General features: G+C 41.1%; 1 long non-coding RNA gene across 1 annotated transcript; it reads left to right on the forward strand.

The window, feature by feature from the left end:
- The first annotated feature begins 6775 nt into the window (after positions 1 to 6775).
- Positions 6776 to 12357, forward strand: LOC134480956 (uncharacterized). The gene is made up of 2 exons (XR_015632999.1): positions 6776 to 6991; positions 10895 to 12357. It is a non-coding gene; the product is annotated as an uncharacterized LOC134480956 (long non-coding RNA).
- Positions 12358 to 15127: the final 2770 nt, after the last annotated feature.

Genomic DNA, 15127 nt, shown 5'->3' on the forward strand with positions numbered 1-15127 from the left:
CCTACAGAGAGGAATCGCAAAAATGCCTGAAAGAATTCCAGGAAAACAAAATCAAACAGTTGAAGGAATTAAAAATGGAAATAGAAACAATCAAGAAAGAACACATGGAAACAACCCTGGATAGAGAAAACCAAAAGAAGAGACAAGGAGCTATAGATACAAGCTTCACCAACAGAATACAAGAGATGGAAGAGAGAATCTCAGGAGCAGAAGATTCCATAGAAATCATTGACTCAACTGTCAAAGATAATGTAAAGCAGAAAAAGCTACTGGTCCAAAACATACAGGAAATCCAGGACTCAGTGAGAAGATCAAAGCACAGGATAATAGGTATAGAAGAGAGTGAAGACTCCCAGCTCAAAGGACCAGTAAATATCTTCAACAAAATCATAGAAGAAAACTTCCCTAACCTAAAAAAAGAGATACCCATAGGCATACAAGAAGCCTACAGAACTCCAAATAGATTGGACCAGAAAAGAAACACCTCCCGTCACATAATAGTCAAAACACCAAACGCACAAAATAAAGAAAGAATATTAAAAGCAGTAAGGGAAAAAGGTCAAGTAACATATAAAGGCAGACCTATCAGAATCACACCAGACTTTTCGCCAGAAACTATGAGGCCAGAAGATCCTGGACTGATGTCATACAGACCCTAAGAGAACACAAATGCCAGCCCAGGTTACTGTATCCTGCAAAACTCTCAATTAACATACATGGAAACCAAGATATTCCATGAAAAAACCAAATTTACACAATATCTTTCTACAAATCCAGCACTACAAAGGATAATAAATGGTAAAGCCCAACATAAGGAGGCAAGCTATACCCTAGAAGAAGCAAGAAACTAATCGTCTTGGCAACAAAAGAAAGAGAAGAAAAGCACACAAACATAACTTCACATCCAAATATGAATATAACAGGAAGCAATAATCACTATTCCTTGATATCTCTCAACATCAATGGCCTCAACTCCCCAATAAAAAGAAATAGATTAACAAACTGGATACGCAACCAGGACCCTGCATTCTGCTGCCTACAGGAAACACACCTCAGAGACAAAGACAGACACTACCTCAGAGTGAAAGGCTGGAAAACAACTTTCCAAGCAAATGGTCAGAAGAAGCAAGCTGGAGTAGCCATTCTAATATCAGATAAAATCAATTTTCAACTAAAAGTCATCAAAAAAGATAAGGAAGGACACTTCATATTCATCAAAGTAAACATCCACCAAGATGAACTCTCAATCCTAAATATCTATGCCCCAAATACAAGGGCACCTACATATATGTAAAAGAAACCTTACGAAAGCTCAAAACACACATTGCACCTCACACAATAATAGTAGGAGATTTCAACACCCTAGTCTCATCAATGGACAGATCATGGAAACAAAAATTAAACAGAGATGTAGACAGACTAAGAGAAGTCATGAGCCAAATGGAATTAACAGATATTTATAGAACATTCTATCCTAAAGCAAAAGGATATACCTTCTTCTCATCTCCTCATGGTACTTTCTCCAAAATTGACGATATAATTGGTCAAAAAAAGGGACTCAACAGGTACAGAAAGTAGAAATAATCCCATGGGTGCTATCAGACCACCATGGCCTAATGCTGGTCTTCAATAACAATAAGGGAAGAATGCCCACATATACGTGGAAATTGAACAATGCTCTACTCAATGATAACCTGGTCAAGGAAGAAATAAAGAAAGAAATTAAAAACTTTTTAGAATTTAATGAAAATGAAGGTACAACATACCCAAACTTATGGGACACAATGAAAGCTGTGCTAAGAGGAAAACTCATAGCGCTGAGTGCCTGCAGAAAGAAACAGGAAAGAGCATATGTCAGCAGCTTGACAGCACACCGAAAAGCTCTAGAACAAAAAGAAGCAAATACACCCAGGAGGAGTAGAAGGCAGGAAATAATCAAACTCAGAGCTGAAATCAACCAAGTAGAAACAAAAAGGACCATAGAAAGAATCAACAGAACCAAAAGTTGGTTCTTTGAGAAAATCAACAAGATAGATAAACCCTTAGTCAGACTAACGAGAGGACACAGAGAGTGCATCCAAATTAACAATCAGAAATGAAAAGGGACACATAACTACAGATTCAGAGGAAATTCAAAAAATCATCAGATCTTACTATAAAAGCCTATATTCAACAAAACTTGAAAATATGCAGGAAATGGACAATTTCCTAGACAGATACTAGGTACCGAAGTTAAATCAGGAACAGATAAACCTGTTAAACAACCCCATAACTCCTAAAGAAATCAAAACAGTCATTAAAAGTCTCCCAACCAAAAAGAGCCCGGGTCCAGACAGGTTTAGTGCAGAATTCTATCATACCTTCATAGAAGAACTCATACCAATATTATCCAAACTATTCCACAAAATTGAAACAGATGGAGCACTACCGAATTCCTTCTATGAAGCCACAATTACTCTTATACCTAAACCACACAAAGACCCAACAAAGAAAGAGAACTTCAGACCAATTTCCCTTATGAATATCGACGCAAAAATACTCAATAAAATTCTGGCAAAAGGAATCCAATAGCACATCAAAATAATCATCCACCATGATCAAGTAGGCTTCATCCCAGGCATGCAGGGATGGTTTAATATACGGAAATCCATCAACGTGATCCATTATATAAACAAACTGAAAGAACAAAAACACATGATCATTTCATTAGTCGCTGAGAAAGCATTTGACAAAATTCAACACCCCTTCATGATAAAAGTCCTGGAAAGAATTGAAAGAATTCAAGGCCCATACCTAAACATAGTAAAAGCCATATACAGCAAACCAGTTGATAACATTAAAGTGAATGGAGAGAAACTTGGAGCAATCCCACTAAAATCAGGGACTAGAAAAGGCTGCCCACTCTCTCCCTACTTATTCAATATAGTTCTTGAAGTTCTAGCCAGAGCAATCAGACAACAAAAGGAGGTCAAGGGGATACAGATCAGAAAAGAAGTAGTCAAAATATCACTATTTGCAGATGATATGATAGTATATTTAAGTGATCCCAAAAGTTCCACCAGAGAACTACTAAAGCTGATAAACAACTTGAGCAAAGTGGCTGGGTATAAAATTAACTCAAATAAATCAGTAGCCTTCCTCTACAAACAAGAGAAAGAAGCCGAGAAAGAAGTTAGGGAAATGACTCCCTTCATAATAGACCCAAATAATATAAAGTACCTCGGTGTGACTTTAACCAAGCAAGTAAAATATTTGTACAATAAGAACTTCAAGACACTGAAGGAAGAAATTGAAGAAGACCTCAGAATTGGAAAGATCTCCCATGCTCATTGATTGGCAGGATTAATATAGTAAAAATGGCCATTTTACCAAAAGTGATCTACAGATTCAATGCAATCCCCATCAAAATACCAATCCAATTCTTCAAAGAGTTAGACAGAACTATTTACAAATTCATCTGGAATAACAAAAAACCCAGGATAGCTAAAACTATGCTCAACAATAAAAGGACTTCAGGGGGAATCACTATCCCTGAACTCAAGCAGTATTCCAGAGCAATACTGATAAAAACTGCATGGTATTGGTACAGAGACAGACAGATAGACCAATGGAATAGAATTGAAGACCCAGAAATGAACCCACACACCTATGGTCACTTGATTTTTGACAAAGGAGCCAAAACCATCCAATGGAAAAAAGATAGCATTTTCAGCAAATGGTGCTGGTTCAAAAGTAGGTCAACATGTAGAAGAATGCAGATTCATCCATGCTTATCAAAAGCTGTACAAAGCTTAAGTCCAAGTGGATCAAGGACCTCCAGATAAAACCAGACACACTCAAACTAATAGAAGAAAAACTAGGGAAGCATCTGGAACACATGGGCACTGGAAAAAATTTCCTGAACAAAACACCAATGGCTTATGCTCTAAGGTCAAGAATCGACAAATGGGATCTCATAAAACTTCAAAGCTTCTGTAAGGCAAAGGACACTGTGGTTAGGACATAACGGCAACCAACAGATTGGGGAAAAGATCTTTACCAATCCTACAGCAGACAGATGCCTTATATCCAATATATACAAAGAACTCAAGTAGTTAGACCGCAGGGAGACAAATAACCCTATTAAAAATGGGGTTCAGAGCTAAACAAACAATTCAAGGCTGAGTAATGCCGAATGGCTGAGAAACACCTAAAGAAATGTTCCACATCTTTAGTCATAAGGGAAATACAAATCAAAACAACCCTGAGATTTCACCTCACACCAGTGAGAATGGCTAAGATAAAAAACTCAGGTGACAGCAAATGCTGGCTAGGATGCAGAGAAAGGAACACTCCTCCATTGTTGGTGGGGTTGCAGACTGGTACAACCATTCTGGAAATCAGTCTGGAGGTTTCTCAGAAAATTGGACATTGAACTGCCTGAGGATCCAGCTATACCTCTCTTGGGCATATACCCAAAAGATGCCCCAACATATAAAAAAGACACTTGCTCCACTATGTTCATCGCAGCCTTATTTATAATAGCCAGAAACTGGAAAGAACCCAGATGCCCTTCAACAGAGGAATGGATACAGAAAATGTGGTACATCTACACAATGGAATATTACTCAGCTATCAAAAACAATGACTTTATGAAATTCGTAGGCAAATGGTTGGAATTGGAAAATATCATCCTGAGTGAGCTAACCCAATCACAGAAAGACATACATGGTATGCACTCATTGATAAGTGGCTATTAGCCCAAATGCTTGAATTACCCTAGATGCCTAGAACAAATGAAACTCAAGACGGATGATCAAAATGTGAATGCTTCACTCCTTCTTTGAAAGGGTAACAAGAATACCCCTGGCAGGGAAGAGAGAGGCAAAGATTAAAACAGAGACTGAAGGAACACCCATTCAGAGCCTGCCCCACATGTGGTCCATACATATACAGCCACCCAATTAGACAAGATGGATGAAGCAAAGAAGTGCAGACCAACAGGAGCAGGATGTAGATCGCTCCTGAGAGACACAGCCAGAATACAGCAAATACAGAGGCGAATGCCAGCAGCAAACCACTGAACTGAGAATAGGACCCCCGTTGAAGGAATCAGAGAAAGAACTGGAAGAGCTTGAAGGGGCTCGAGACCCCATATGTACAACAATGTCAAGCAACCAGAGCTTCCAGGGACTAATCCACTACCTAAAGACTATACATGGACTGACCCTGGACTCTGACCTCAAAGGTAGCAATGAATATCCTAGTAAGAGCACCAGTGGAAGGGGAAGCCCTGGGTCCTGCTAAGACTGAACCCCCAGTGAACTAGACTGTTGGAGGGAGGGCGGCAATGGGGGGCGGTTGGGGAGGGGAACACCCTTAAGGAAGGGGAGGGGGGAGGGGATGTTTGCCCGGAAACCGGGAAAGGGAATAACACTCGAAATGTATATAAGAAATACTCAAGTTAATAAAAAAAAAAAAAGAAAGTGTAATTTGCTCATATTACTGCCAAATCTTTAATGGAAAATACCACTTCTGTTTTGTATGTTGTGTAAATTTTATTTGTTTATCCAAAACACTGATGCTTTTATTCCATAAAAAGATAAAAATATATTTTTTACAAATTTTCTTGAGTTTGAATTTAAAATAAAATATATTACTTCATAAAAATTAAAGAAAATATTATTTATTGAAGCACTAAGTGTACCTGGTAATGGTTAAAACTCTTCCTACAGGAATCCATAACATATGAACATATTAAAAATGTTATTGACAATACATTTATGATTTCACATACATGTCTCAATTCATTCTTTTTCACTTTCATGAAACTATTTATTAAACCTCTTCAATTTGCCAAGAAAATCTGTTTGGGCTCAGGAAAGTGAATAAGAATGTGTTATTGTATAGCTTTAGAATACAGCAGAAGAATTACAGACTGAATAGAAACAAAGTCAGATGTCCACAAATCAGACAAAAATCATCAAACATGACGCTATATTAACGAGCAGCGGGAAGGCATCTGAAGATATCATGTTGAGTGAACGACTCTGTGAGTGACTAATATTTTTCAACACACACTCTTTCCTTTATATCCTTCTGACAAGCTGCCTCATAGTGCAACTACCTTTGTTCTTTAGGTACTCATACAATTCATAATGCATCTTATATTTTGCATAGCTGAGAAATTCTATTTTTTGTGTCTTGTTTTCAGAGTTCTTTCCCACAGTCTTAAGGGCTGTCTTGAAGATCACAGCAATTATAATTTTGCTTGCAGACACTATACAAACCCTTACCTCCTGAATTCCTCCTATTTCTAATTATCATGGAGTACTTAACTTTGGCAGGGAGAACATTCCCAGATAACCTTGGCAGGGGGGATATTTCCTAAAGGAGGAGCCTAAAGTAAATTTTCCCAGAAAGGGAATTGTACAAGCCCAAGGCCCTCAACTATAGAAGTAAAAAATAAGTTTTTAGATATGTGGGACAAGCTGACCCATCATTTAGACGAAACAGACCAGAAAAGAAAACAAAATGCAGAAACTAGACTAAAATATGGGCATTGCTCCATGGGCCACCTGGCGGGGAAAAAGAAACAGTCCCTGACCCCCCGGGAAGCCCTGACCACCATGTACTTTTTGCTAACTCAACTGTTATGATTATAGCCAAAATAGGTAACATACACGTATGCCTCATTTACTCCACCAATCACATCCCTGTAACCATGCATCTGCTTCTGTAAGCCTGCTTCTGCTCCCCAATGCCCTATAAAAACCCGTCCCTGGTTCTGCTAGGCGCGCCAGTCTTTCAAATTGACTGGGACGCCCACAGATATCTGTGTATCCTGATCAATAAAAATCCTCTTGCAGATTGCAGCCTGTGGACTCGGACTGGTCATTGGGGCTTGAGGATCTCCCTCCTGAGGGAAGATTCTCTCTGAGAGTCTTACATATGGGGGCTCGTCCGGGATCGGAGATCCTCTGCCTAGAGACCACCGACCACCCACCGGGAGGTAAGCTGGCCAGTGTTTGTCTTGTCCTGTCTTGTCTTGCTTTGTGACTTGTTCTGTAAATGCTTAGTTACTTGGCTTGGGTCTATACCGTTTGTATTTGGGCGGGCCAGAGAAGGAGCTGACGAGCTCGGACTTCTCCCCCGCAGCCCTGGAAGACGTTCCAAGGGTGTTTAGAGCCCGGTTTTTCGGGGCTCAGCCTGTATCGGAAGGATACGTGGTTTTGGGTTGGAGGAGAGAGGAGAGAGCTGGATCCACTGAAGGATCCGGACCCTCGTCACCTCTGTCTGAATTTTTGGTTTCAGTTTGACACCGAAGCCGCGCGGTGTGTCTGTCTGTCTGACTGTTGAAATTGTTTGTCTTCTTTGTGTCCTAATTTTCTTTGAACATCTGTGGAAATTGGTTATAGGATGCTTTGTCTTGGTTTTGTTTGTCTGGTTTGTTTTCTGTGGTATTGTCGAGTGTCTTTTTGGCTTTTGTTTCGTTTTTGGACTTTGGACAGACGACTGTGTTTAAAATCTTGGACTGACGACTGTGTTTGAAATCATGAAACTGTTTGCTTTGTTTGTCAAGGAGTTTTACTTGGTCCTCTTGGTGCTTAACTTGGAAATAATTTGCTTGAGAAAAATTGTTTTCTGCTAGGGAGTTTTATCTTTCTCTCTTAGCCTCCTCCCCAAGGAGAGATGCCCCTCCCTTTGCTCCCCTTGTCCATTCTAGCTGCTGTTAACAGTTGTGTATGAAGAACTCCAGGTTAGTGAGTGACCCTGTCTAAAGCAGGTATTAACAAGAGCCTGAAAGCTTTACCTTAGATCCTGAAGAAAAATTCTCCCTGTTGCTTAAACATTCACAGCTTCTAAGGAAGGGACAGCACAGAGTAGTAAAATATAGGGGCTGAGGGTGACAAGCATGCAGGCCTGCTAGCAAGCTGCAGGCTGCGCGTGGGCAGTGGCGCAGCTCAGGCCAAGTCAGCGTAAGAGGAGTTTCAAGGTGATGAGGCTGGCCGGGGTTGACGCTTTGACAACAAAAAGATAGGTATAAAGTTAGTGGTTGTTTTATGAGACTTTTGGCCCTGAAAAAATAATAATTCCAGTTGCTGCTTTCAGTGGCCAGACCTTCAACACTTGCTCACAGAAGGAGAGTGTTCATTAAGAGAAGTTCTTTAAGCGAGCCTGCCTTATCTGCTGGCCCTATTCCAAGAGAGGAGTTGATCTCCAACATTAAGTAACCTTCCCTGTTAGTCATCATTGACATGGAGAGTGCCTTTGATCCTATCCCCTCAGGAGCCAGTTCCTGCCCCTGTGGTCAAAATGCCCCAGGTTGGGGGGCAGAGAAGCCCCTAAAATAGTTTCGAAAAGAATCTGCAACAAACTGTGAAGAACTTTGTTTTGCCAGTCAAAATTTAGAATTCAAGCTTTGGCTGTGGCCAAGGTCAGTATTAATGTTTTCTTTTCCATGGACCTTTAGCCCACTGAGACAGTTTGGTAAAGGGCTGCTACTGAGGTCCTGAAAGTCCCAGGTGAACTGGTTACAATTCTTTTGTCAGCCACTTGGCATCTAGCACCCAGGTCCTAACCATCTCTCCATCCTTTTGTTATTAGTTCTTAAGTCCAGAGAGATAGTCGGTAACAGATCAGCTCCCTCTCTGCTTGCCGTTCTGTTTCACAGACACAAAGCTTGTGCTTATTTTTACAACAGCCTTTTTGTCCCAAAAAGTCCTCCTGGTTTAGCTGTGTGACTAAATGCTATTTGTCCTCTTCAGTGGACCTCTATTCTCTAGATTCTCTTCTTGTTTTCTCACCATCCCACTTGAGATGCTTGTTAGTAACTATTATAGGTCTTCTTTACCACCGAGGAAAGACGAAATCCTACTAGAGGCCAGAAAATAAATGTTCCAGACATGGATGGAAGGCCCTCACTCCTGACTGTTGACTTGAATACCCCTGAAGGTAGGGAGTGCTCCAGGTCTGCCGCCAGACTCCAAGGGTGGGTCTCCGAGGGGCTGGAAAATGCCCCACCAATCTGGCTAAGATAAGGAAAAGATATAAAGAGAGAAAGTTACAGAAATTTGAAGGGTTAAGCTAAGTTGCTGAGGGTTAGTGTAAGTTGCAGAGAAAGTAAAGTTGAAGTGTAGTTACATAAGTGGACAGCATCTAATAGCTGTAGAGGAAGATGCAGGAAGAGAAAGAGGAAAGAAGGTAAAAAGAGCAGGAAGCTAAGGAAGAAAAGAGACAAAAGGAAAAAGAAGCTAGAGAGCTAAAGAGAGATAAAAGACAGGAGAGGAATATATACTGGCCACAGTAGTTAGGGAACCTAGGAAGACAGTACCTGGCAACAGAAGAGAATTCCTAGCTAAAGATCAGTGTGCCTATCGCAAGGAAAAAGGACACTGGGTCAGGGACTGCCCCAGGAAGAACAAGAGGGGCCTCTCCAGCAGCCCGGAAGGCAAGTCTCTTGGTCCTAGAGTGCTGGCTATCCGCCAAGATAGAAGGGAAGCCTGCCCAGTTGTTTTGTGAATACGGGGGCCCAACACTCTGTGCTCCTACGCCCAAATGGGCTAGTGTCCAGCAAAAGACCTTGAGTACAGGGGACTACCGACAACAAATGATACTCATGGACTACCCGAAGAACAGTGGACCTTGGCGTGGGCCGGGTATCCCACTTGTTCCTTGTGATTCCAGACTGCCCCTACGAGTCTAAACCCTGCAACCCTGCTCCCGGACCCTTACCTAGACACCCCCCTTCATGACTGTCAGCAGGTGCTCACTAAAGCACAGGAGTGGCATAAAGATCGGACTGATCAGCCAACAGAGGGGGTAGATGCCATCTGGTTCATAGATGAGAACAGCTTCTTACAGAAGAAAAAAGATGGGCTGGGACAACAGTGGTAGATAGAAACAGAGTCATTTGGGCTCAGGCCCTACCAGAAGACACCACTACTCAGGGGGTAGAGCTCGCTCCCCTCACCAAAGCCCTTGAGCTGGGAAAGAGACTTAACATTTATGTGGACAACAGGTATGCCTTTGCTACAGCCCATCAGCAGAGGGGCCTGCTGACATCTGAGGGCAAGAAGAAAAAAAGAGATTCTGGCTATGTTAAGGGCCCTCCATGACCCAGCCAGGCCGAGGAAGAGACTCTGGTACACCTCAACGAGAAAGAAGATCCTGCTACAAAAATAGGCAGAGGCCATGATAAAACAAATGCATCAATAGACTCACTTAGGGGTAAGCAAACTCATCCAGACATTTTCAAAAACTAAATATTATGTCACAGGTCTCAAGTATCTCGTGGAACAGATAGTGCACTGATGTATACCATGCCAAAAGGTAACTGTTTTCAGGAAAGTTGACTGTGGTAGGAGGCTCCGTGGGGAACGGCCTGGATACTACTGAGAAGTGGACTTCACAGAGATAAAACCAGGAAAATATGGTTATAAATGTCTCCTAGTGTTTATAGATATCTTTTCAGGAATAGGTAGAAGCTTTCCCCACCAAGCAAGAGACGGCCTCAATAGTCATCAAGAAGATACTAGAAGAAATCTTCCACAGGTCTGGAGTGCCCAAGGTAATCTGGTCAGACAACAGCCCTACTTTCGTTGCCAAGGTAAGCCAGGGTGTGGCCAAGTATTTAGAGGTTGATTGAAAATTACGTTGTATTTACAGACCTCAAAGTTCAGGACAGGTAGAATAAATAAATAAGACTCTAAAAGAGACCCTGACCAAATTAACCATGGAGACTGGCACAGACTGGGTGACACTCCTTCCCTCTTGCTCTCTTCAGAGCAAGAAATATTCCTTCCAGATTCAGCTTTACCCCCTTTGAGATCTTATATGGGGCCTCAGCTCCCCTGACTATATTAGATGATGTTACTGAACCAACATGTCATAGTAATAATGATTTATATGCCAGGCTAAAAGACCTACAGGTGATACAGAAAGAAATCTGCTCACAGCTGACAGCAACCTATGCCCCGGAGACCCCTGAGACATGTCATCAGTTCCAGGTCGGAGACTACAGCTACACTGAGCCCAGACACTCGAGCCTCGCTGGAAAGGACCGTACCTGGTGCTGCTGACCACCCTGACAGCCATCAAGTCTCAGCCCTCACCAGCAGCGTACTAGCTGTTGGGGCTGAGAGCTGGGACCTAGAGGGACACTCAGATCTTCAAAAAGCTCCCTAGACTTAAGTGATTGAGAGGTTGCTATAATGCTCACTTGAGGAGTGTGTTTTAGAAACAAGAATTTCATGTTTGCCTGTTTGCCCTGGGTTCCCTCGGAATAGGTGTAAGGATAGGCTTGATTTTTATTACAAATGATGTAACATTACATATGTTAGTACTCCTAACACTTCTTGGGACTGTGCCTCAGGGATCACAATCTATATAAGTTTAGAAGTTCTAAAAGACCTTGGTATATAGGTTCAGATAGTGTCCAGATTAGAATCCTGATGCTAAAGACTTATAAGACACAAAAGAGAGTTGAGAATTATTTAAGGCTATCTAGGTGCTACAAGGGCAGCACAAGGACATCTGCTGTTGCCCTATAATGCAAGGCTTATAGAGAATTCACAACTGCCATTGACTCAGATATGAAAAGAGTAAAAAAAAAGACTTTTTAGCTGACCTCCAAGAACACCTAACCTCCCTCTCAGAGGTAGTCCTTCAAAATAGGAAAAGATTAGATCTGATATTCCTTAAAGAAGGAGTCTGTGTGCTACACTAAAAGAAGAATGTTGTTTCTATGCAGATCAGACAGGAATAATAAGAGATATAGTCTTTCAGTCATTCAAACTTTTGTGCTGAGACAACAGTATCAGATGGTAAAACAACAAAAAACAGAGGTACCTTAACCAAGTTGAGTGGAAGATTCCACTCAAGGACAAAAAGAAAATGGGGGAATGAAAGACCCCCTCCCAGAAAGGGAATTGTACAAGCCCAAGGCCCTCAACTATAGAAGTAAAAAATAAGTTTTTAGATATGTGGGACAAGCTGACCCATCATTTAGACGAAACAGACCAGAAAAGAAAACAAAATGCAGAAACTAGACTAAAATATGGGCATTGCTCCATGGGCCACCTGGCGGGGAAAAAGAAACAGTCCCTGACCCCCCGGGAAGCCCTGACCACCATGTACTTTTTGCTAACTCAACTGTTATGATTATAGCCAAAATAGGTAACATACACGTATGCCTCATTTACTCCACCAATCACATCCCTGTAACCATGCATCTGCTTCTGTAAGCCTGCTTCTGCTCCCCAATGCCCTATAAAAACCCGTCCCTGGTTCTGCTAGGCGCGCCAGTCTTTCAAATTGACTGGGACGCCCACAGATATCTGTGTATCCTGATCAATAAAAATCCTCTTGCAGATTGCAGCCTGTGGACTCGGACTGGTCATTGGGGCTTGAGGATCTCCCTCCTGAGGGAAGATTCTCTCTGAGAGTCTTACAGTACATTATTATACAAACAAGCCTTACGCATAGCAACCATCAGTACACATAGAGGTTCATGTCTGCTAGATATACTCTAGGATGAGGATTTATGGCACGACATCCTTTCCAATTGACCATGCTGAACTTCATGTGTGTGTGTTCCTGTGTCTGTCTATTTGTGTAGATAAATACCAATGGTATACTTTAGGGGGACCTGTCTGCCTCATATAAAATTTTATATGTGAATTAATGGAGAAATATAAAATTGTAGCAGGAACTTCAGGGCTGACTCTATGTGAACACCGTGGGCCATGCAACTGTAAAAGCATCTTCTGAAGGAGGACGTAATTGAGGACTACCTGTGACACCAGCATTCCTACAGGAGGACCCAATTGAGGACTACTCAAGAGCTAATCAGAAACTGCTGTTAAGTTATGTCGAGATGCTTTACTGGCACCAATGGGGGCGCAGGTGGAGGGTATTAAGGAGCTTGAAGCAGTGATCAGTTGAGCTTGCTGCAGCATTTCTCACCTGCTTCTGGAATCTTTCATTGACTCTGTGTCAACTCATCCCCAACCACCAAGAGCAGGTAGGGTCGGGCAGAGAGCTGGGGCACAGGCAACATAAAGTAGATCAGTACAAATAAAGGCATTAATGGAAACAAAGTGTAGAGCACAGACTGAAGGAAAGACCATCCAGAAACAGCCTCACCTGGGGATCCATCCCATATTCAGACACCAAACCCAGAAACTACTATGGACACCAATAAGTGCTTAGTGAAAGGAGCCTGATATAGCTGTCTCCTAAGAGGATCTGCCAGAGCCTGACAAATACAAAGATGGATGCTCACAGCCAACCATCGGACTAATCATAAGAACCCCAATGGAGTAATTACAGTAAGCACTGAAGGAGCTGAAGTGGTTTGCAACCCCATAGGAAGAACAACAATATCAACCAACCAGATGCCCCTGAACTCCCAGGGACTTAACCACCAACCAAAGAGTACACATGGAGTGACCCATGACTCCAGCCACATATGTAGCAGAGGAAGGCCTTATCTGGCATCGACTGGAGGAGAGGCCTTGGTCTTGTGAAGGCTCAATGCCAGGTATTGGGGAATACCAGGATGAGGAGGAAGGAGTGTATGTGTGGGTGGGTAAACACACTCATAGTAGCAGGGGGAGCCGGTATGGGATAGGGAATTTCCGGAGGGGAAACTGGGAAAGGGATTTAACATATGAAATTTAAATAAATAAAATATCCAATTTAAAAACTATGACTTATGGGAAAATAAAAGAAATAAGAATTGAAAGAGTTGACAAGGATAATCCAAATATTTGTCCAGTTAAACATACATTATTATTGTTGAATATTTTGTTTGGAGAATTAAAGAGTTTTACTCTAATTCCTTTGTGAGATTTTTCATAAGAGTGCTTTATAAAGCCATACTTTTATTCCATGACCATGAGCATTTTCATTTTCAGTCGAATTACATAATTGCTTCAGAATCATGATTAGGTTGCTTTTCCTCTTTAGTTTAAATGCATTTTGAAGAAGTTTCATCTATAGAATATATATTCTGCAAGAAATGCAAAAGAACATACAAAAAGTTTAATTATGGAATTATATATAGTACCTTGTAACTATCTACACGATCTTCTGACACAATGAGAATGCATTTGTGATGGCACCCCATTGAAAATCAAGTCTTGAAAATCATTCATTTAGGCAAAGACTGTGGTTCTTTTTGCATATCAGTTAGTCATCTTATTAATGGGAATAGTAAGAGTAATTGGATCTGAAGTAATAGAACTAAAGAAATTTGACCAATGGGGAAATAAAATAAAATAAAATAAAATCCAGAAAGAAAGCAAGTCTAACAAAAATGAATAATAATAAACCACATTTAGATATTGCTATAAAGTAGAATAAATAAAAAAACACAAGGAAAGCCAGGGTTATAGGAAGCTGATCAAAATTGTTGGGTCTGTCATCAACAGAAGAAAGAAATCTAAAATAGTGACCCTATCACCAAGTCTATATAAATCTCTGAGAGACAGATAATAACAGTTATTCAAGTACTATATTCATCAATATTTGACAAGTATATATTTGAAACAAAAGCAGACATTTACAGTATTAGATTATTTTCTGTAAAAGTATTTTTTATTTGCCTTATGAAAATGCCATGTTGGTGGCTTACTGTTGAATAAGTTCACCCTTTCTAGTAAATTCTGGCTGATTGGTTCAACTCAGCTACTAGCATAAAGTCCTCTCCAAGATGACTAATTCAAAATGACTTCTCTAACCTTCTCACTGAATTGCTTAGCTTATCCTCAAAATAACTCTAGCTATCTGTTCTAACCTTCCGGCTCCTCAATTTCTGGTCCGTTCTGTCTGTACCTGTGTCTAGCTTGTTATCACTGCAACCTCTCTCTCTAAACCTGTCTCTAAAAGCTGCCTGTGAAATTTATGAACTGAACTGCTATAAACTCTATTCTACTGCACTGCCCTTCAACTCACTGACTAAACCGAACTGACTCTCTGTTCTGTTCCAAAACATCCTCCTTTACCTGTTTTTCCTCTTGAGAGTTGTGAGTATCCTGTCTTAGAATCCTTCTGTCAAATATTTCTCTGATTTATCACTTTGTCTGCCCTTAATTAGATATCACTTTAAAACACAGTTGCATCCCTTAGTCTTGCCTACATTGTT

Source organism: Rattus norvegicus, chromosome 11, assembly GCF_021556685.1.
Source record: "Rattus norvegicus strain SHRSP/BbbUtx chromosome 11, alternate assembly SHRSP_T2T, whole genome shotgun sequence".
In the NCBI taxonomy this organism is placed as follows: domain Eukaryota; kingdom Metazoa; phylum Chordata; class Mammalia; order Rodentia; family Muridae; genus Rattus; species Rattus norvegicus.